Raw genomic sequence first — 22094 nt, 5'->3', positions numbered from 1 at the left:
AAGTTCCTTTTGTTGGGACTTGAGGAGCAGCCCAAAGTACGTTTACTTTTTCTTGTGGCGATAAAAAGCCATCAATTTGTTTCCTTCCGGTAATACATTCCTTCCATTAGACTTAACTCGTTTAATTAAAAACAAGATTTAAAGGGGACTGATTTGTCAGTTTGACTCTTTTTTTTTCTCCAGAGCATTTGCTTACTCTGTCCTCCTGTATGAAATGTCCTTTATCCAAATCTTTGGTTAAGACATTATTTTATACCAGTAAATGTCCACCACAAACTGTGTGCTGCAAGATATCTTTCCTGATTGCCTCTCCCTGCTCCTTCTTACAAATATGGCTTTTGTCACTTATGACATTATATTGTAGCTATTTATGTTCTTGTTTTGTCCCTTTCTGAACCTCTCCCCTGAAAGAGATCAGGTTTGGGACCATCTCTGATGCATCTTTCTGATTCCTACTCTGCTTTGTTGCTACTCAAGATTAGACAGTTGTGGAAACATGGGGAAAGTTCCACATTGCATCTCCACTTGGAGATAGGTTTTGATACCACTATGATTTATATCTTTGTATTCTGAATCCTTTTTTACATATGTGCATAGCTCCATGAAACAACAACAACAACAAAAATGTTCAAGAAGTCAAAAGACTAAATAAAACTCTCTGATGAAGCAATTTAAGGTAAAAAATCCCTTCCTTTTTCTTTAATGCATCCTAAGAATAGAAGTAAAAGAAAAGCATTCATTTGCTTTTCTTACCCTGTGTGTGGGATCTGGAATAGGCAAAAATATATATTACAAAGAATTCTACTCTTTAATCTGAGAGGAAAGGCAATGGAAATGATGCATTATAAGCAGGTTTAATTTAGGAAAGCCCCATTGATCACTTGACCTGACTTCCCCCGCAGTGCTCCCATATGTGTGGTGGGGTGACTAAAGATCAGGTGAAGTCATATGATGTTCATAGAGATGGCTAAGGGCTAAATATGAACTGAGGTCACCAAACTTTTGTGTGCATGTCATCCCATCCAACAATATTTACCAGGGATTCTCACAGTACATTACATTCTTCTCTGTCATTTGTCTATGACAGGAACTGCTGTTTGGACTGGCAACAGTTATGGTAACTGGGCTGGGATAGACAGGTCAGGTTGTGTACCCAGTTGGCTAAGGTGCTATGTATCACCATGATTAGAATGTGACCTGGAAAGAGAGTTGCATTTCTATCCTCAGGCTGACCTCAGAACTTGGAGGTGATCCAGTTGCTATAAAAGTAAAGGAAAGGGAATTACTTAGGAGCAATGTGTATGGACAAATCTGCACATTCATTTGAGTAAAGGGTAGAGCTTCAAGAGTGCAAGTCACACTTTTGCCAAAGGACTGGGCATGTCCAACGGAACAGAATGTATCAAGACCCAGAGGAGAAGCCCATTCAACTTTTCCATCTCTAGGAGCATATTCCAAAGAAGCAATTAAAAATATACGTAACAGGAACTTCAGAAGCCATGATGGAAAGATGAACAGATTTGACTACAGAATATTTAAAGTTAAAAAAATGAACAGCATACTTGGAGAAAATATTTTCAAAGTATATAACAGACAAATGATTTCTTAAGAAATGGCTATTTCAACACAGAACAAAATAGACATGATCTGTTCCCTCATGGAGATTTTAGACTTGTGGGGGAAACAGGCATTACAAAAGCAAATGGACAATGAGGGTTATGAAGAAAATTCATATGACGAATATAATTGGCTGTAACTACCTTAGATTTGTGGGCAAGGAAGGTCTCTCTGAGAAAGTAACAATTATAAGAGATGGAGCAGCCTTCCATTGGGGCATGAGAAGGGAATATTGGTGAAAGCATATTGGTGAAGAGATGAGGAAAGCAAGGCCTAAATCAGTATTTGGTCTCTGATGTTTCTTATAACTGGTGCTTTTAGAGGATACTAGCTATCAGGAGTTGGACTGGATGCATTGGTGGGTGCAAAACCATTTTCTCTCAAGTATCGCAGACTAATAGTGGGTGATAGAAAACAATGGTCAATTTTTTTTTTAATTTATGGGACTTTTATTTAATCCCCAGAGCAAAAAAATTACAATCAGTGCACTAGAAAACAGTTCATAAAAGAGATTTGATCAATGTGTCAAGTTGGTGGTGATGCTAACAGTGCTCGGGCGTGTTTGGAGGAAGGGCTATGTTGGAGGTCAGGGAATGCTTTCTCTGAGACAACTTTTTGAGACAAGCTTAGAAGGATGAGGAAGTTTTTGGCAAACTACTGGTAGACAATGTGGAAGGATGTCTAAGCCAGAGAAAAAGCACAGCTGTACAAGCTAGGGATATAGCAGAGAAATAATGACTAGTTTACCAAAGTGGGGAGGAAATGCAAGATTGGGTTATATCATGAAAGCCTTAAGTGCTGGTATGAGGACTTTGCTATTCCTGGAGTAGGCAACATGGAACTGTTGAAGTCTTTTAGGTAACAAGCAATGAGCTCCCTGTGCAAATTTGTTAGCAGCTAAACAATTCAATGCAACTAAACTTCACTGACCACCTATTAAGTACCAGGCACTATGATAGGTGCTGGGGACATAAAAATGAAAATGGCATAGTTCCTTTCTTCAAGGATTAGAGAAAGACATGTAAATACAGTAAGTCCCCTACATACAAACGAGTACCATTTTGAGAGCACGTTCGTAAGTCCAATTTGTTGGTAAGTCCAAAAAAGTTACCTAGGTACCCAACTAACACAATCGTCTATATAGTACTGTACTGTAATAGGTTTATAATACTTTTCACATAAATAACATAAACAAACAAAAAAAGAAAACAGTTTCAATCTTACAGTACAGTACCTTGAAAAGTACAGTAGTATAGTACAGCAGCTGGCACACAGGAGCTGCCATCGAGTGAACAGGCAAGGGGAGTTACTGACTGGAGGAGGGAGAGGACGTGGGAGATGGTAGAGCTGAAGGATCGTCAGCAACAGGAGACAGGGCAAGCTGCAATTTCACTCACGCCTGACGTGATTGGACATGCGAACGCATATTTGCATCTTTGAAAGTTTGCAACTTGAAGGTTCATATGTAGGGGACTTACTGAATCTAAAGAAAAAATAGCCTGATGCATATAAAGTATGTGTTGGAGTTGGGGGAAGAGCAAGCGGTCAGCAAAGACTTTCCTAGAAGAGGTGACACATCTGATTTATAAAGGTAAAATAGAAGTTCACAGGTAAAGAGGAAAGATACCGGGGCAATGGAGAAAGGAAATGAAAAGGGCCATTTTGTTGGTAAAATCTCTAGGCTCTGTCAAATCTGAGAAGGAAGAATGAAAAAACCGTTCTCTGATGTTCTGAGCCTGTGCTACTGGGAGGGGGTGATTTCAACAATAGAAGCAAGAAGTCAGAAGGGTCAGGAGGAAAGGATAGGTTGACTGAGGAGGGGGGAACACAAATGATGAATTTGGGAACACTTTGAGTTAACGAGAAACCACTGGGGAAACAGCCGCGGCTCTAATGACTGGTGAAGGGAAGATGAGAACTCAAAGGCTATTAAGCCACTGCAGAGAAGTGAAGGTAGGTGAGTAAGAGCCTCTCTCCACTTACTTTACACAAGGCTCCCCTCTACTATTAGCCTACAGCCATGTCTCACTTTTTTCTGTGCACAATATTTCCTTCTGGAGCAGTCCTTGGTTTCATTCTTGGCCTCCCTACACTTACCAAGGTCAAAATCCCTCCCTTCACTAAAGCAACACCGAAGCAAAAGCCTTCTCCTTCTTCTTTTTTTTCATCTGTAGCTCCAATGTTATCAGAAAAAAAGCAAGTGAATCCTGAAGCTAACACATCTTGACTTTACACGGGAAAACAAGAAGAATTTTGCCTCAGCTCCAAATACAGGCTTAGAGTTCATTTCCCCCCAGAAATTTCTCAGTTGTGTTTAATGTTTGCATTTACAAAAAAATAAGAGAAGGTGAGCAAAGGAAATAAAAAATTAACTAAAGAAAAAACCAGACATGTGGAAACATTCTGAGACTAATGAATGAGTAGGAAAATAAAAAATAATAAGATAATGAGACATCATTTGTTCTACCGTCAGGCTGGCAAATGACAGAAAATGCTGATAACATCTGATGTTGGCAAGTCCTGGGGAAATGAACACTCTCCTGTGCTATTTGTGGAAGTGTAAAATGGGCAATTTATTTTGGAAGGCAATTGGCAGAATCTAAAAATTTTAAGGAGAGTTACCTCTGTTTCAGCCATTCCACTTCTAGAAACGTATCCTACAGTTTTACTAACAGCATAAAGATTAATGTACAAGATTGTTCATTGCAGTTTACCTGTAAGAACAAAAGTTTGAAAACAAATCAACTTGTGTACTCATGGGGGAATGGATAAATAAATAACACCCATGAACTAAAATACTTGCTGTTAGTTGCAAGGTGTGCAGTTAGCTGACAGCATTCAGCTGCAGCACCTTTGGGATCCACATAGTATAGGAATCAATGCTACACTTTTCCCCTGTAAGCCCCTGTGACGGATAAGCACCTAGGGCTGGCCATTTCTCCTCAATGTGGGACTTTGCTAATGGGAATCCTTTGCTCTGAGGACCTCTCAGGGTTGGCCGAGGTTTTGTCAGACTTGCATCATGGTCTGAGTCTGTCCCTGCGCAGTTCTGCTTCCCATGTCCCCTTTTCTTTCACAAGTGTCATATATGCACCACAATCTAAAAATTTTCCCTACCCAGTACTGCTTCCTCTCCCTTAGCCTTTCACAGACCCAGCTGGGGGTGCTGGAGCAAACATTTCCCATTAGAAGAGTCCTAGGGATAGAATAATTTCTCTGGTCCTTGAGTGTATAACTGGGATTTACATACTTGGCAGTTGGCATCTGGAATAATTCCACAGTAAGTCCTTGGCCTATGGGGTTAGAACTGTCAAAGTGGGGGAAAGCCAAGTATAAGCTTCTGAAACAAATATGAAACAACATGGTGTCCTGGTGGGATTGACAGACATTACTTTCATTCTTATAAGTATCTTAAGGGTGGTGGTTCCATCATATCTCCACTGAATTCATCTGTGGAAACTGGATGGTTCTTTGAGAATGGTTATGGACTACTATAAACCAATGGAGTAGCATCCCTGATGGAAACTGCTGTGCTGGATGTGGTACTTTTTCTAGAGCAGATTAATATGGTCCCAGGTACACATTATATAGTCACAGATTTGGTGAGTGTACGTTTTTGTTTCTACGAAAACAAACAAACAAAAAAACCCAAAACCTCTTGCACTCTTGTCCCAGAGGACCTATACTGACATTGTCTATATATTGGAAAATTGTCCTCTATATTTTGCTAATTGTATAAAGCATGTCTCAGACTAATATGTATATAGTATGGTCCAATTTTTATTTAAGAAAGAAAGAAAAAATAATAAAAACAATATTTGAATATGGCTTCTTATATGCATGTAAAGGGTCTGGGAAGGAATAACACCAAACAGTCATGGTATTGGGGGTGTGTGGAAGCAGAAACTCTCACTTCTTCCTTTATACTCCATATTATGTTCTCCACGATGCATGGCTTTGTGCTTTATACACTAAAGTGATAGTTCTTGGCCAAATGAACAGTGTATAAAATAACACCACTCTGGGAAAGATTGTTCCCTGTCACTTGTTAGCCCTTACATTTTTCTTCTCCTACGGGATTTGGGGATGAAGCAAAAGTGGATTGAAGCAGCTAGGAATTAGACCACTGCTATTTCTAACTATGCTACTGCCAATTCCAGTGGTCCTGTGTGACTGTGTTTTGCCTGAGTGCAACAAATTGGGAGGGTAAGGTGGAAAGAGCATTTATAGAAATAAATGCTGTGCAGTGGGTGGTGATGCTCCAGCCCTGAGTATATTGGTCTACTACAACTGAACTGAAAGGTAGAACTGGGGCTCTGGAAAGCAGTATAATCCTAGGCAACTTCAAAAGTCATGTGGATGAATTACCTAACTCTCTGTCCTCATAGTTCCTTGAATTCTTTAATCCCAGTGACCTTGACACCTACTCTATTTCTGTTACTTATTCCCCTGACCACTTCACATATCTGATTTTTGGTCAGGACTACCTTGCCTCTGAAAACATGAATGCCCCTGATCCCAACCCACTGTCTCCTTTTTTTCCATTTGGCTTATTCCCTTGCTCTCTCTAATCCTGTCATGGCATTCATGAAGATCTTTCCACCTTCCCTTTTGCTAACAGTATGTCATTCATCTTCTGTTTTCCATTTCTTCCCTATCCACCCTAGATGCCCTGCATCATTACTTGATTCATTCTCACCTTTATCCCTTTCTTGTTCTGCTGCTGCTTCTGTCTTACTACCTCTTAACTGAGGAAAAGGCATCTTTATTTTATCTGTGAGATTTTCCCCCCTGTCTACCACACCATAGCACTGTAGGAGATAGTAAGCCCCCAGGCCTTCCCTAAGTCTTGTGTTCCAGGTTATATCCTACCCCCTGTCATAACACGTCTCAGTGCAGGAGTGAGCCATGGCCATCTGCTTCCACATGGGTAGGCTAAATGACTCCCTGGACTCTGTGTTGTACTGTTGGACCTCAGAGCCTACCTGCACCAGTTCTGCCATGTCTCAAGTCGTGATTTAACTCAGGTACCACCTGACATTTCTTCCCCTCAGTTCATCCATCTTTGCCTAGTTTCTTCTCCAGATTGTTTTTTTTGTACCTCCCCGTCTGACCTAGCCTGTCACACTCTTTGCCCTTCTTCCAAATACTTCCATTTTGCCTTCTAGAACTCAGCATTTGTCTACAAACTTCCTGTGTCACCAATTTCTTCTCTAAATATTTTTATATTCTTGCCACAACCTGAGGACATCATGTCTTATGCAACCTCTTAGTGTAGGTGGCTTTTTTCCTTAACTCAAAGTATATTGACCTGAAGGTGAGATGAGTGTCCTCCTCTTTCCACACCTTGTTTGTTACCTCTCTGCATTCAAAACATTACTCCTGTACTCTCCTTTAAAATCACAGGACCTTTGAAGACAAGGCATCGGATAATACCACCTACTACTTTTTTTTTTTTTTTTTTTTTTTTTTTTGCGGTATGTGGGCCTCTCACTGTTGTGGCCTCTCCCATTGCGGAGCACAGGCTCCGGACGCACAGGCCCAGCGGCCATGGCTCACGGGCCCAGCCGCTCCGCGGCATGTGGGATCTTCCCAGACCGGGGCACGAACCCGTTTCCCCTGCATCGGCAGGCGGACTCTCAACCACTGCGCCACCAGGGAAGCCCCACCTACTACTTTTTTATCACTGCCTTTTATGGAGTAAATGGCTACTTCCTTGCCAGTATGATTCCTGTTATCATTCTTGTTGATTTCAACACTACTGTGAACGATCCATTTATCCTTTTACTGAAAGGATTCAGTATTCATCAGTCTGAATTCATCAGTCTCTTCGCCTTATCAGTATCTATCTATATATCCCACCTCAGCTACCCGTTCCCATGAATACACCCTAGAACTTATCCTCACAAGTAATACTACCACATGTAAATATATCAAAAACTCCCTGTATACCACTTCCCATACTCCTAGAGTATTTGACTCAGCCATCTTCTCATGTACATTACCTCAAACTCACTGAGACTCCAGTTGTGCCTTCCTTCCTCTTACGTCATCTCTCCTCCTCTTATCCAGTATGTACTCCATGGTCCAACACCATAATTATGCACTTGGGAAAACTCTTCTCTCTCTCTCTCTCACTAGGTGAACCAACCCTAGTTAAGCCATTTTAAATATATAGAGTGGGTACAAATTTCAGTCCACAAATGTCAGATGTGCAAGTGTTGAAATTTTCTGTAAGTCAGCTTAATGTCAGTTACGAGGCTGTTTGGGTTTTTTTTTTTTAAATTTTTGTTGGAGTATGGTTGCTTTACAATGTTATGTTAGCCTCAACTGCACAACAAAATGAATCAGCCATACACATACAGATATCCCCTCCCTTTTGGACTTCCCTCCCATTTAGGTTACCACAGTGCATTAGGTAGAGTTCCCTGTGCTATACAGTGTGTTCCCATCAGTTGTCTATTTTATACATAGTATCAATAAGTCTGTTTGGTTAATGGGAGATTTTGCCATTCTTTCCCCCAGGGCTGCATCTGTGTTCTCAGGAGCTCATCTAGGCCAAGGTCTCAGGGCAGGTGGAGATCTAGTGCCTGGTGTCATCTAACCATGCTAGCTTCCATTGAGATGTTTCTCATTATATCTGGCTCTAGATTGTTGGTTCATGTAAACTGCTATGATATCATCCCTCATTCCCATCTAAAAGACCTATTTGGGTCTGTTTCTCTCTGTTTCTATCTCTCTCTCTCTCTCTCTCTCTCTCTGGCTTGTTTCTGCTCTTGGCTACATGGACAACATTTTTTTTTCTTTTTGCGGTACGCGGGCCTCTCACTGTTGTGGCCTCTCCCGTTGTGGAGCACGGGCTCCGGACGCGCAGGCCCAGCAGCCATGGCTCACAGGCCCAGCCGCTCCGCGGCACGTGGGATCCTCCCAGACCAGGGCACGAACCCATGTCCCCTGCATCGGCAGGTGGACTCTCAACCACTGCACCACCAGGGAAGCCCATACATGGGCAACATTTTATCCTGCTGTTCCTGAAACATACTGGACCCTAGTCTCATACCCCATCTACCTCAGTGCCCCCTCTGTTATGACTGTACCATTTGGGGCTACAGGAAACTCTAGAAGGCTGATTCTTGCCTGGCTGCCTAATATTCCATGCAGCCATTTCTACTCCTGCTATGTTCCTAGGGTCTTGGTGCAGAAAATGAGTTTCAAAGGCCCAGGCCTTGAAGGGATCTAGAGCATAGTGAATATGCAATAAATCACATCAAGTTTCCCACTATTACCTCTCAAACTAGAAGAGATTCTCTGGTTTGGGGAGTACTGAAGAAAATAAAAGTTGAAGGAAACTTGACAACAGCTCAAATGAACCTTAAGAAGGAGTTAGTAGATGGATCATAAAAACCACACATAGGTTTTTAGGAAAAAAGAAAATATATATCTCAATTTCTCGGATCTCCCAAACTTGTATTAAGTATTTTGGGCTTCTTCTGTGAGTCACGGTTGAGCTGTCCAAATGAGGGAGGGGGTCGTTGGATAATAAGAAATGTAGGTGGAAAATGTAGATTGTTAATATTTTGAATATTATATGCACAAACATATACATAAACACATGTATAAAGAAAATAGCCCAGAAGGTCCATAATGGTTATTTTTGGGTGGTAAAATTATCGGTATTTATGTTTGCTTTTTTTGTGCTTTTCCAAATGTTAAACAATGAAACATGTGTTACTTCTTAATTATAAATGTTATTTCAAAAGTTGAAATAAAAACATATGTAGCGGGGCTTCCCTGGTGGCGCAGTGGTTGAGAGTCCGCCTGCCGATTCAGGGGACACGGGTTCGTGCCCCAGTCCGGGAAGATCCCACATGCCACGGAGCGGTTGGGCTCACGAGCCATGGCCGCTGAGCCTGCGCGTCCGGAGCCTGTGCTCCGCAACGGGAGAGGCCACAACGGTGAGAGGTCCGCGTACCGCAAAAAAAAAAAAAAAAACATATGTAGCAAAAGAACAGGCAGAAGAATTTGGCAGAGATCTGTTAAAATAGGCTTTTGACGAAATTGGAAGGCAGGATCATGACAGGGAATTGGGTTAATCACTCTCCTGCCTTCTGTTAACCCCTTGGACATACCAGGAGGCTTGGAGACTGTACACCTGAGAAGCCCGAATTCAGCTCTTTCTCTCCCTTATCCTTCCTGCCCTTTGTCACCTGTAGATTGATATCAAGCTACTGTCAGCTGAAACTTTGCTTCTGGTTCTGTGACTTGTTCCTTTTCTCTGATGGCTGATCATTGCCTAAATTTCCTGAGATTATCACCAAACAGGATATTTCTTTCCCCCTCCCCCTACCCCTAACAGAGTCCAAATAGAAAGAAATCTCTTACTTGGAAAACCCCAAGTTTTGCCAAGGTCCAGCTTTGGTTTGTGTAGCACTGACTGGCTGCCTTAGACAACCTTTTAGTGGTGTTCCAGATAATAAAAGGACACAATCAGGTATCAGGTCATCTGGAAGACAAATTTTAGAGGTCACTTCCTTTTGTCATTTCTTTGCTTATTCCAGTGTAGGGGATGGTCAACACTGTCTAAACACCCCACTGGATATCCACTTAAAAATGGGAACATTTTGTCATTTACACAATAATTCCATACTACCTGATTAATTCAATCAATTCATGTGTACTGGCCTATTAGTATACGCAATGCATTAGTATAGCATTGCAATGCTATGTGCTTAGCAGTAAAAAGACATACCCAGATGTTATACTAAAATTTTCTGTTTGTTTGAAAATACCAATTTAAGCAAGTACATATTGTACAAGTGGTTAGTCCCTCCCTCTCCAACTGTAGCTGACACCACCAATTATAGATCATAACATTCTTTCCTATTTGGTCTGGTTTGGCCTCAGGATTCTTTCCAACACAGCGCTCCAGAGATCAGAGAAGCAGTGAATCAGGTTTGAGAGATACAAATCCTTGTTATTCCTGGGCTAGGGATCCAAGTGGCCTCCACGTTTCAGCCTCCCTGCCTCTACCCTTCCCTTTCCATTTGGAAGAACTGTCTTTTAGTTAGACTGTCAAAGACAAATACGAAAAGCATTCGTTTAATCCAGCACTTTTACTTGCAGAGGAAAAACTGAAGCAGTGGGGACATTAAGTCACCTAAGTCACATAGATAGTAGGACATATGAGTTTTCTAAATGTCAGTTTAAACTGAAATCTTTGCCATGCTATTCTGGGGCTTGGCAATTTTAAGATTTTTTTCACATGAGCCTTTCTGACCTTTTAGAACTAAGAATGCCTGTTTGCCCTCTTGGTCCAAACCAGACAACTGTGTGAAACTAAATTTGAGGGAAAAAAAAAACCCCAAAACATGCTGGAAACTCAACAGCTTGTTTCTTTGACACTGATTTTTTTTTTCTGGTGTCCTCTTATATGTAGGGTATAGGTTAGACTTTGCCAGAGAGGAAATTAGACCATGTTTAGCTTTAACAGTAATCACACAGACACATACTCCTTTCCTTTCAGTCCTTCCCTTTTGAAAATAAACTTGAGGATTTGACAATGCTGAGTTTGAGCAACCTGGTTATGTTATGTTCTTGGTTGATGAAGGGCCTCGCTGTGTTTCAGTAGTCAGTGCTGAATCCAAAAAGGACACTTTGCTCTTTCTTTCACCCCTTCCACAGTAGGGTTCTCCCACCTCTGCTTTCAACAGACGGGTACCTCAAAATGTACTGTGTATTGGAGCAAAGGGATCATTTTCCTTTGCTAGGGCATGAATTCATAAATTCATTTCTTGTTTAAAAATAAAGTTACTCTGCCATGCACAGTTTTCATCAACATCGTGTTTGGAGGAAAACACCTAGCCCGTCCTATAGAAGCTAAGCCGATCCTAGGCCTCTTGCTGGCAGGCTAACTGGGTGAAAGGTCGGTCCCACACTCACAGCCTGAGCTGCCCTCGCCTGGCAGTGGAGTCAACAGAGGAAGTTTAGTAGGTGAAGGGTCACCGCTGTGGAGCTGCAGTCACTTTCCATGCGTCATTCTCAGGCATCTAGTTTCTGTTCAGGGAAATAAAGCTCAGTAGGGAAAAGGTCACACAGACCAGAGGCGGCTCTGTAATAACCCACTCCTGCTGTGATGCTGTGTCCAAGGCAAGAGGCCAAGTGCTCAGGCCTCCTGGCCTTTAGGAATTCTGCTGCTCAAGTGGAAAAATAGAGATTGTAAAGTGCTTTAAAGACCATCCTGTACCAAATGTGGCAAACTGATACACAGCCTATTGACTGGCTAATTCATATTATGTAAAATAACTTTATAAGAAGAGATTCTTTAAAAAAGTATACTGCAATAAAGGAACTTATAGGTTTTCTTATTAGCTGCTCTAGACCGGAGCAATGGGTCCTGATCCTGGCCACACATTAAAATCACCCGGAGAGCTTTTACAAATGACTGATGCTTGGTACCAGTTGAATCAGAATCTCTAGCTGGGGTACCCAGCCATCTTAATTTTTATAGAGTATATCTAATGTGTAGCATTGCTTTAGAATCTTAAAAACATGGCCATTTGAAATGACTCCAGATAAGGAGAGAAGTTCTCCACGTTCTAGAGCAGTGCTTTTTAGATTGTGGGTCATGACCAATCAGTGGGTCATGAAATCAGTTTAGTGGGTCATAACCAGCATTAAAATGAAATCGAATAAAGAAAAAAAGCATGCTTGTGATAAGAGAAGTAGTGGGGGGATGAAACTTTTGTTTCAGATCTATCTGGGTCGTGATATAAGAAGACCAGCAGTATTCTAGAGTCTAGGAATAAAAGCTTTGCTGCCTTGAGCCTCCACAGAATTGTTCTGATTTGAAGCGGTTGTTGGCTTTTTAAATAGTTTTGTTGATTCCACAGGATATTGTGGCTGTGAGTTGGGAAGGATGCCATGATATTATCTTGAAAAGCACTGTGCAGTGTTTCTCCCACATGGTTCCCAGAGTTAGTTTAGTATGAACATTTACTCTTGAAACATTACAAATGTAAGGGGAGGTTATGACCAAGATCTCAAGGTGAATTAATGAGAAATTCGAATGAGAAAGTAATTGGTTGCTTACAAGTCTGGATGGAACCTTGCCAGCGTGAGCTCCACTCTAAGAAAACTAATCTGGCTAAGACACAGCCATGATAGTCCTTGTGACCCGTGGTATTATGGGGTGGTCACAGGCTGTCACTGACCATGTCTAGAATCAGCCAAATAGTAGGATTCATACTCTGAGAGGAAGGGGTGTCTCCACTGGAGATGATGAGTAACACAATAGAGGCCTGTTAAGTTGCTATTAGATAGCAAACCCAGAAATTTTATGGAGAAAATAGGAATAGTGATGAGGGATTCGTTCCAGTTTGGGGGCCTCTTTTTCCCTGTTAATGTCCTTTTTTCTTCTTTCTGATTTTTCTTTTGAGTTTCTTTTAAATGAGTGCTTCTGGTTATGCTACTTCCTTGTCTGCTAGTGGACACTATGTTTCAGGATGGTAGCAGTTAGAGAATCTATACCCTACATCAATTTGAAAGGAAGTGGGAGGCCACAGTGTTACTAGATGTATACATGGAATCTCTGAATGACTGAGGTGTCCAGTTTTTATCTTGATATTTTGACACAATATTTAAGGAAACTCTTTTCTTCTGCTTCTGTATTGAGGAGGAAGAATTAATATAATATACTCTATCCTTCAGAGAAACCTAAGTGTTTGATTCACTAGTTTCCATATTTTGATTTATGAAAGAATTGCTGAAAACCAATGACTAGTAGTGTTTGTCCTTCTTTCTTAAGAAAAGAAGGTTTGCTATGTTCCTGCAACCAAAGGAATAATTAAAGCTAATTTCTCCGTGGACCTTGGAAAAATTGGCAACAAATAATGGATTTGTCCATCAAAAAATGTTTAAAGCAAACATCTTATCAGTCACTGATCAGCTACAAATCCGTTTAAGGCAGAACCAGACCAGCCATGGGCGATTTTTCTCATTAAAGTAATGTTTAAACTGTTGTTTCCAGATGACATAGGAGACATAACAGACAAACAACACCTGCAAGAAGAATTGAAGTACTGACTTTTCATCAGTCAAAAAGTTTACTAAGCCGATGAAAAGTAACTTGCCTTCACAGTGACATTTTCCTAAAGTCTTGTTTGTAGTCAAAGGCATTGTTCTTCCTTAAACAGTCAAACTTTAATTACTGGAAAAGGTTAGCATCAAAACCAAGAACATGTTGGTAAATTAGAGGTCACATCAGAAAAATAAATTCAGTTAGGTTTGAATGAATTTTTGATCTTGTCCCCACCTCCCTCCTTAACCTCCTCTCCCTTCCGCACATGATCACACTTTCCTGTGTTCACATTAATTCTGTTAACAACAATGAGTGGATATTTCGACACAACAATATTTTGATCTCAGTAAATTTTACAATTCTATCACTAACTGAGACGGTTCCATTGAAAAAGGAGGCAGTATTTTATAACAAAGAAGGGTGAGTTGAAGTCATGGGGATCCTCTGTTCATTTCTTTTGATACTCACTGAGATCCCCTCAAAAAAATCATTTGCTCTCTCTAGATGAGTTTCCATGTTGGTAAAGGTCAAGAGTTGTTGTAGATGACCTCTAATGTGCATTGCATTCTTGTTTGCCCATTATCACTTTTAAAATTCTCACTGAATGAGTCTGAGTAATTGCTGCCTTTCCCACATTGAGAAAAAATCTTTGGCAAGTGTTCAACTAGTATAAACTCCTTTTCTAAGCAGAGGCATTCTGACATTGTCTGGGACCAACAACCATCTCATTGCTGCTAGTTCTGTTCTCTGGAATATCTCAAAATAAATCCAGTCAGGGCTAGGCACAGGGTTTTGTTCCGGCTCATTGAATGCTCTGTAATGGGGTTTTGAATCTTGAGTGAGGCTGCAGCTGCAAGAACACAGGGGCAGGTGCTGCTCATCCATCATTACTGCTAGGGGCACAGGTGTAAGGACCGGATTTCTTCTGGGTGTAGCCCCGGCGGGGCTTCTGGCTGCCCCATCCCAGAGCTCCCGCCATCTTTTCTGAACCTGATCCTCCCATGTCCTGTGAATTTTCTGGACAAATTTCCATTCTGATTAAGATAGTCCTGGTTGGGTGCAATCAGAGCTTTTAAAAATAGGTCTAGAAGCTGGCAATCAAGATGCTTGAGTGACTTTCCATGAAATTTCTCCCCATATTTGGAGGCACATACCATTCTGCCTGTGTATTCTTTTCCCCAGAATTTGGACACTCTTTCTTTGACATTCCTGGTTCTTTCACCATCTTGTAGATCTACAGTGGTACTCACCTACAATGGTTCTCTTATTCTTAACACCATTCTCTTAATTGTGTAGACTAAGGTTGAACTAGCATTTGATGACACAACATTATACTTTTGGTTGAGTTTATTGCCAACTAAAACTCCAAAGTCTGCTTCCCTCTGTCCCTCATAAAACATGTACACACTTAATTGATTTTTCAAACTCGACAGTTTTTTAAAAAATTTCATCAATCTTGCCTGTCCAGATCTCAGTGAATTCAAATTCTGTAGTATTGACTATCTTTAAAAAGAAAACTAGTTTGTGTCATCTGAAAATTTTACAATCCTGTATTTGCCATTTGGCTAAGTTGCTTATAAGGAAGATAGAGGCAAGGACCAAGCTCTTTGGAAGAACCCTAGAAAACTGTTGTTGGAAGAAAATAGAATACCAGTTTTGCAAGATGCAGCTGAAAATAGAGTACCACGCTCAGATACATGTGGAAAATGCTACATACTAAAACACTCTTTTGAGATTTAAAATACATATTGATGATTAAAATCTCCAAGAAACTTCCCTCCAGATTGACATTGATCAATGAATTTAGCATTTCCCAAACTGTGTTCCAGTAGATATTCCTTGATAAAATAAGAAGGGCCAGCATAAATAAATACTTATTTACTCTAGGACTTTCAGAACCATATTTATGGTATTGTTATAATGTGAATCTATAGAATATTCAGTCTTTCTACAATTTACTGGGCTACAGAGACTTCTTCACAGAGCATCTTTCAAGACTGGTAAGGTAGGACTTCCCTGGTGGCACAGTGATTAAGAATCCATCTGCCGATGTGGGGGACATGGGTTCGATCCCTGGTTGGGGAAGATCCCACATGCTGCGGAGCAGCTAAGCCTGTGTTCCACAACTACTGAGCCTGCGCTCTAGAGCCCACGAGCCACAACTACTGAGGCGGTGTGCCACAGCTACTGAAACCCATGCGCCTAGAGTCCATGCTCCACAACAACAGAAGCCACCACAATGAGAAGCCTGCGCACTGCAATGAAGACCCAACGCAGCCATAAATAAATAAATAAATTTATTTTAAAAAAAGACTGCTATAGTAAATTTGGTAAAACCATGTCAGTGGATATTTTGGGGCTATCGTGGTTATATTGGCTCCATATCTGCCTAGATTTCCAACCGTGAATTGATCTAATGCATGACATGCCTCCACCAGTGCTATGAGCAAACACTAAGATCCCTTTTTGAAAGAACCCATTTAAAAAATTGACTTTATTGAGTCAAAGTCAACTTTATTGTTATTCACATACAATAAAATGTGATCCTTTTAAGGGTATATTCTTAGAGTTTTGACCACAACCACGATTAAGATATAGAACATTTCCATCACCCCCCAAATTTCCCTCATGCTCTTTTACAGTCAGTCTGCTCTGACCCCTGGCCCCAGGCAACCACTAATCTGCTCTTTATTGCTATAGATTAAATTTCCTTTTTTCTAGAATCTCATATAAATGGTATCATACAGCGTGTACTTTTGTGCCTGACTTATTTTACTCAGCACGTTTTTCAGAGTCATCCATGTTATTGTATGTATTAGTAGTTCATTTTATTGCTGAGTAGTATTCCACTGTATGGATAAAACACAGTTCGTTTATCCATTCATCTGTGATGGGCAGTAGGACTGTTCCTAGTTACTAGCTATTTGAAATAAAGCTTTTATGAACATCGTATATAAGTTTGTGTGTACTCCAGCAGTGTATGAGCTCATTTTTCCACATCCTCACCAACGCTTGATATGGTTACTCTTTTTCATCTTAGCTATTCCAATGGGTGAGAAGGAGTATCACATTGTGGTTTTATTTTATTTATTTATTTTTGGCTGTGGGTCTTTGCTGCTGCATGCGGGCTTTCTCTAGTTGCGGCAAGCGGTGGGCAGGCTTCTCATTTTGGTGGCTTCTCTTGTTGCGGAGCACAGGCTCTAGAGTACAGGCTCAGTAGTTGTGGCGCACAGGCTTAGTTGCTCCATGGCATGTGGGATCTTCCTGGACCAGGGATCGAACCCATGTCCCCTGCATTGGCAGGCAGATTCTTAACCACTGCACCACCAGGGAAGTCCCTTTCATTGTGGTTTTAATTTGTACTTCTCTGATGACGAATGGTGTTGAACATTTTTTTGAGTTCTAATTGGCCATTTGCGTATCCTCTTTTGCAAAGCTCCTGTTTAAATCTTTTGTCCATTTAAAATCTGGGTTGGTTGTGTTCTTATTATTGATATTTAAGAGTTCATTATATGTTCTATACGACGTGTCCTTTTAGATATATACGACATATGATACACACATATGTCCTATATGTTACATTTATATATGCATGCACAACGTGTTTATACACATATATATTGGATATACACACTCATAATATTTTTGATATATATTAGATATTTTCTCCCAGTTTGTGGCCTGCTTTTTAATTTCTTAAACGGTGTCTTTCTAAGAACAAAAGCTTCAAATTTTGAAAAAACGCCAACTTTTCAATTTTTTCTATAATCTTGCTTTTTTAGCCATCCTAAGGAATTTTTTGCCTACCCCATGGTCGTAAAGGAAGAAGTGAGTTTTCCCCTTGTATTCTTGTATTGGCTAATTCCAGCCATTGTGTTAAGACATTCCCCTGTTCCCTTGCTTTCCACAGACTCATCATGAGTTGGCTGGAAAAGACAGTAAGCTTCCAGTTATTGGGAGTCTATATCAGCTAATGTGACAGGAGCATGGTTAGGCCCTATTTAAAAAGAACACGGAGAACATTTGTAATATGTAAAACTCTTAGAAGAATGCTCTGAAAGGCCTTTCTTAACCACCTTATTAAATAAGTCTTCTCAAGTTACTCGCTATCACATCACCTTGGAAGTATTCTTCAGGGCACAGTTATGTTTGGCAATCTTGTTTGTTTGTGTACCTATTTCTCATCTGACTTCCACGTTAGACTCTAAGCTTTTCTGTCTTGTTCACGTGTTGAATGAATGGATGAACCAGTAGAGACTAGGCTGCAATGTGGCTGACAGTATTGACATCAACTTGAGTTTTGTGGTTCCCACAACTTCAGCCTCCAGAGCCTTCCCTCTGTCACTTTCACCCATTACATTTGTAAATACTCTATGGGGGTAAGGCCTTTGCCTAGAATTGCTAAGCCCATTTCTTTAGGAGGGCAATCTCTCTAATCCTCACTTTAATGAGAATTGAGATTCTCTGAAAATACTATATTCACCCTTTCATGGGTAAGAGATGATTCAGGATGGGGTGATGGGGGAATTATGAAGATTGCTTCTTTCTGTAATTTCCTCTCTAGCCTTTTAAATGGGTAATTTACAACAGAATATTGGTTTTCTTAGATTGTTGCCTAGTAGCAAAGCGGTCCTGCTGGCATTGTAGGGAAGGGCTTCTTTTACTGGTGTTTATCATTCAGCTCCTGAAATTCACACTGGGTGAAACTTGGCATGAGAGCTCTCAGCTCAGTTGCAACTTAGAAGAAAACAGATTCTGCTTTGCTTAAATTGTTTTCGATTGACTGAGTAAGAATAAATTAAAGGTTCTCATAGGTAATAGCTTTTGAATTCAATTAAAAATATCATCAGGCAGCTGCTTTCTTTTTTTCTGAAAGTACAGAAATGATTTTGAGCTAGTTAATTGATTTTCTTATGAAGTTTTTTGACTGACAGATTTAGTTTAATTCTTCCTCAACATTTTTCACTTGTAGCAATATAGGAATAGAAAATTGGAATCAGAAAAAAATTCTAATTATCCTGCGATGGTAAGAATCTCAGAGTAATAACATCTTAAAGGTCAGTCAATTCATCTCTTCATTTGTTCATTCATTCGAACATTGATTCATTGATCAAATATTTATCTCTTAATTTGGGCCAGGTTCACTGCACAAGTGTTTAATACTTATCACACTTGGGATTTTTTTCTGTTTACAAATGACCCTAGTTTGCTAGTCTGTAAATTTCAAGCAAGCTGGGACCATGTCTGTTTTATTTCCTGCTGGATCATAAGTACCAAGAATAATGGATGGTGTATAGTAGACTTTCAATAAGCATTTGGTGGAAGAAAGAAGAAAGAAAGGAGAGAGGGAGGGAAGGAAGGAAGGACAGGAAGTTAGCAAGGGTAGGAGATTGTGAGATGTTCTGTGTACTGCACTCCTTGGGCAGGAGGAGGCTAGGAACGTACTCACCCAGAGGCTAAGGTTAGCCAGACTCTTCTCTTCTTTGTTCAATACAGATCAAAGAAGATTTCACAAGATGCTTTCCCCCTTAGCCATGTCGGAAAATCATGTTTTCTAAATTAAAAGGAGAATTTGTTGGGTGTCACAGTATTCCTTAGAGAATCAGGCTGTATTCTTCTCTAGCTGTTGTAAGGGGTTTATACTCAGAGGTAGGAGCCTGGAATCCTATTCTGTCTCCACCCACAATTTGCTGTGAGACTATAGGCAACTTACCTCATCTCTATTTTCTCACCTCAAAAAATGAGGATAATGATGACAGGAATACTTGTTTCAGGAATACTCGTTTAGATTCACTGAAATGTGTATCTATGTGAATGCTTGACAAAAAGTAAAGTTATTTGAAAGTAATTTGTGCCAATATTATGGAAAAGAATTGGGACAGTTCTGCTGCCTTCAACCCACAAAAGACTAATTGACAAAACGAGGCACTGGGAAAGAGGCTAAACCCCAGGCTGTACATATTATATGACTCCATTTATCTCACTATCAAAGCCAGTTAAAATTAAACTTTAATGCAGCAAGTTAAGGTATAAGGGATGGAATGAGGGGGCATGAGGGGTTTTTGGGGTGCTAGCAGGTTTTATTACTTTACCTGGTTGATGATTACAGTGGTAGTTATATGTGATAATTAGTTGACCTATACATTTATGTTTTACACCTTTTCTTTATGCATGTTATGCTTCAATAAAAAGTTTAAAATATGATACTGAAGATGCTTTTTAAAAATCACCCAAAAGTCACCCACTCAGGTATAACTGCTATTAACATTTTGGTCTCTGCTCTTCTAAATTTTTTTCTTTTTATGTACAAGTAAATCTACATAGACACCAATCTTCTCCCACCCCCCGCCCAAAAAAAACCTACAAAAAACATTTATAAATGTAGAAACACACAGTTACACATGTTCTATATTTTTATGTAAAGTGGGATTTTGCTACATATAGTATTGTTTTATAACTCATTTTTTAAATGAATATGAAAAAGGCTTTGATGTTTTTCCTGATTACTAAAAAAATGCTCAATAAAAATGTAAATAATATAGAATATATGCAAAGAAGAAAGTACAATTCACTTTTGGCCTCATCACTCAGAAAAAAATGATGTCTTATAATTTCCTAACAGGTATGACATCACAAGTTTTTCCCAAAGTACCTTAACAAAATAGAGTATCTGATTCTGTCCTTCAGATCCAATCTTGCAACTTAGTGTAGTACAAATGTTGTTTTAAAATAATAGGAGGCTCTTTCTCTTAGGCCTAATGGGGCGTCTGCATCTGGGTCAAGTCACTGACACATGCCTGAAGGTGGCTCTTGGCTTTGTAAGTTCACAAAGTTAATATTATAAGTTAACTGTTATCTGAGAGTCAAATTCAAAAGATGAAAACTTACAAGATGCAAACTCCTATCTAGAATGCCATACATGCTCTCGCCTTTACACCTGCTGGAACCCTCTGCCTGGAACTCTCTCCAATTACTTATGTGGCTCTCTCTTCATTCAGATCTCTACTTAAATGTTCTCATATCCAAGGCCTTTCCTGACTATCCTTTTCAAAATAGCATACCTCACTCCCTGACACTGTGAATCCCCTCTTTCATGTTCTTCTCGGCACTTACCATTATCTGATATTATATTAAGCATTTAGATTTTAGAATATTAGTCAGGGTTTCTTTGTTTTGTTCACTTATGTCTGGCACACAGTATATGCCACAGTATATGCTCAATCAATTTTTGTAGAATAAATAAAGTGTTCCCAAACGTGACACTAACAAGTTAATCGCACCTTTTGCTCCTTCTCTACCTCTAGAAAAATATCTTTGGGAAATGTGATCAAGAGCAGGAGGTATTATATCACCATAATGGTATCACCATGGAGCATGTACTTACCAATAAAATACAGTTTTATTCTATTGGTGTGATTTTAGAGACAACTTCATCAATCAGTTACCAATTTGAGGCTCATGAGGTTAGAAAGGTTCTTGGAGCTCTTTTTAATATTTCAGAAAGTTTAATAAAACCCATGCAGTTATCCTTAAGAAGACTGTGGGGGAGAAATGAAAATAGATAATCCAGAGGTTGCAAAACTTTCTCAGGTCACAGTGATTTAGTAATTTTTGTGATTTTATAATACTATCATAAGCTTTACTACTAATAAATCATTTGAAATCTGGATGAACATTGACCAAAACGTAGTAATAATATGGGCAGAACAAACTGTTTATTGTTTAATGTATATGAAGCTTATTTGGTAGACAAAATCTTTTAAAGACTCCACTGACACTGGGTAGGAGCCGATGAAATAAATTTAGCCGATTAGTGAAGCATTTACAAACTTACTTTAGAGAGAGAGGAAGGGTGGAGGTCCTACCTCTGCAGAAGACTGCCTTATTGTATTATGTGATGATTTTGATGAGGAGCACTGTCAAAGGGTGACATTTTTTTTCTCTTCCTCCTAGCCTTTGGATTCCAGACTCCTATACACATAAACCAACCTCTGCAGTGGGTGCTTGAAGGTCTAGGGATGGTTTGAAGCAATAATTAGTTTCCTATAGTACAAGTTCAGGGCTTTGCTTATTTTCATTAATAAGACTGGATTACAAAAAAGATAGCTTGTCATGTCAATCTCAAACTCCCTAAAATGGATAACCAACAAGGACCTACTGTATAGCGCAGGGAACTCTGTTCAATATTATGTAACAACCTAAATGGGAAAAGAATTTGAAAAAGAATAGATACATGTATATGTATAACTGAATCATTTTGCTGTATACCTGAAACTAACACAACATTGTTAATCACCTATGCTCCAATATAAAATAAAAAGTTAAAAAAGGAAGATAGCTTATGCCTTCCTTCTCATTTGATGATAAAGATTACAGCAAAAATTAATGAAATAGAGAATAG

General features: G+C 39.8%; 1 protein-coding gene across 6 annotated transcripts in view; it reads left to right on the top strand.

The window, feature by feature from the left end:
* DYNC1I1 (dynein cytoplasmic 1 intermediate chain 1) overlaps window positions 1-22094 on the top strand; it is a 484637-nt gene that overhangs the window by 10801 nt on the left and 451742 nt on the right. The gene's annotated exons all lie outside the window — the stretch shown is intronic.

Source organism: Mesoplodon bidens (genome assembly GCF_964165515.1).
Source record: "Mesoplodon bidens genome assembly, chromosome: 9".
In the NCBI taxonomy this organism is placed as follows: Eukaryota; Metazoa; Chordata; class Mammalia; order Artiodactyla; family Ziphiidae; genus Mesoplodon; species Mesoplodon bidens.
The sequence above is the reverse complement of the archived record's forward strand: the minus strand, read 5'-3'. Positions and strand labels throughout refer to the sequence as shown.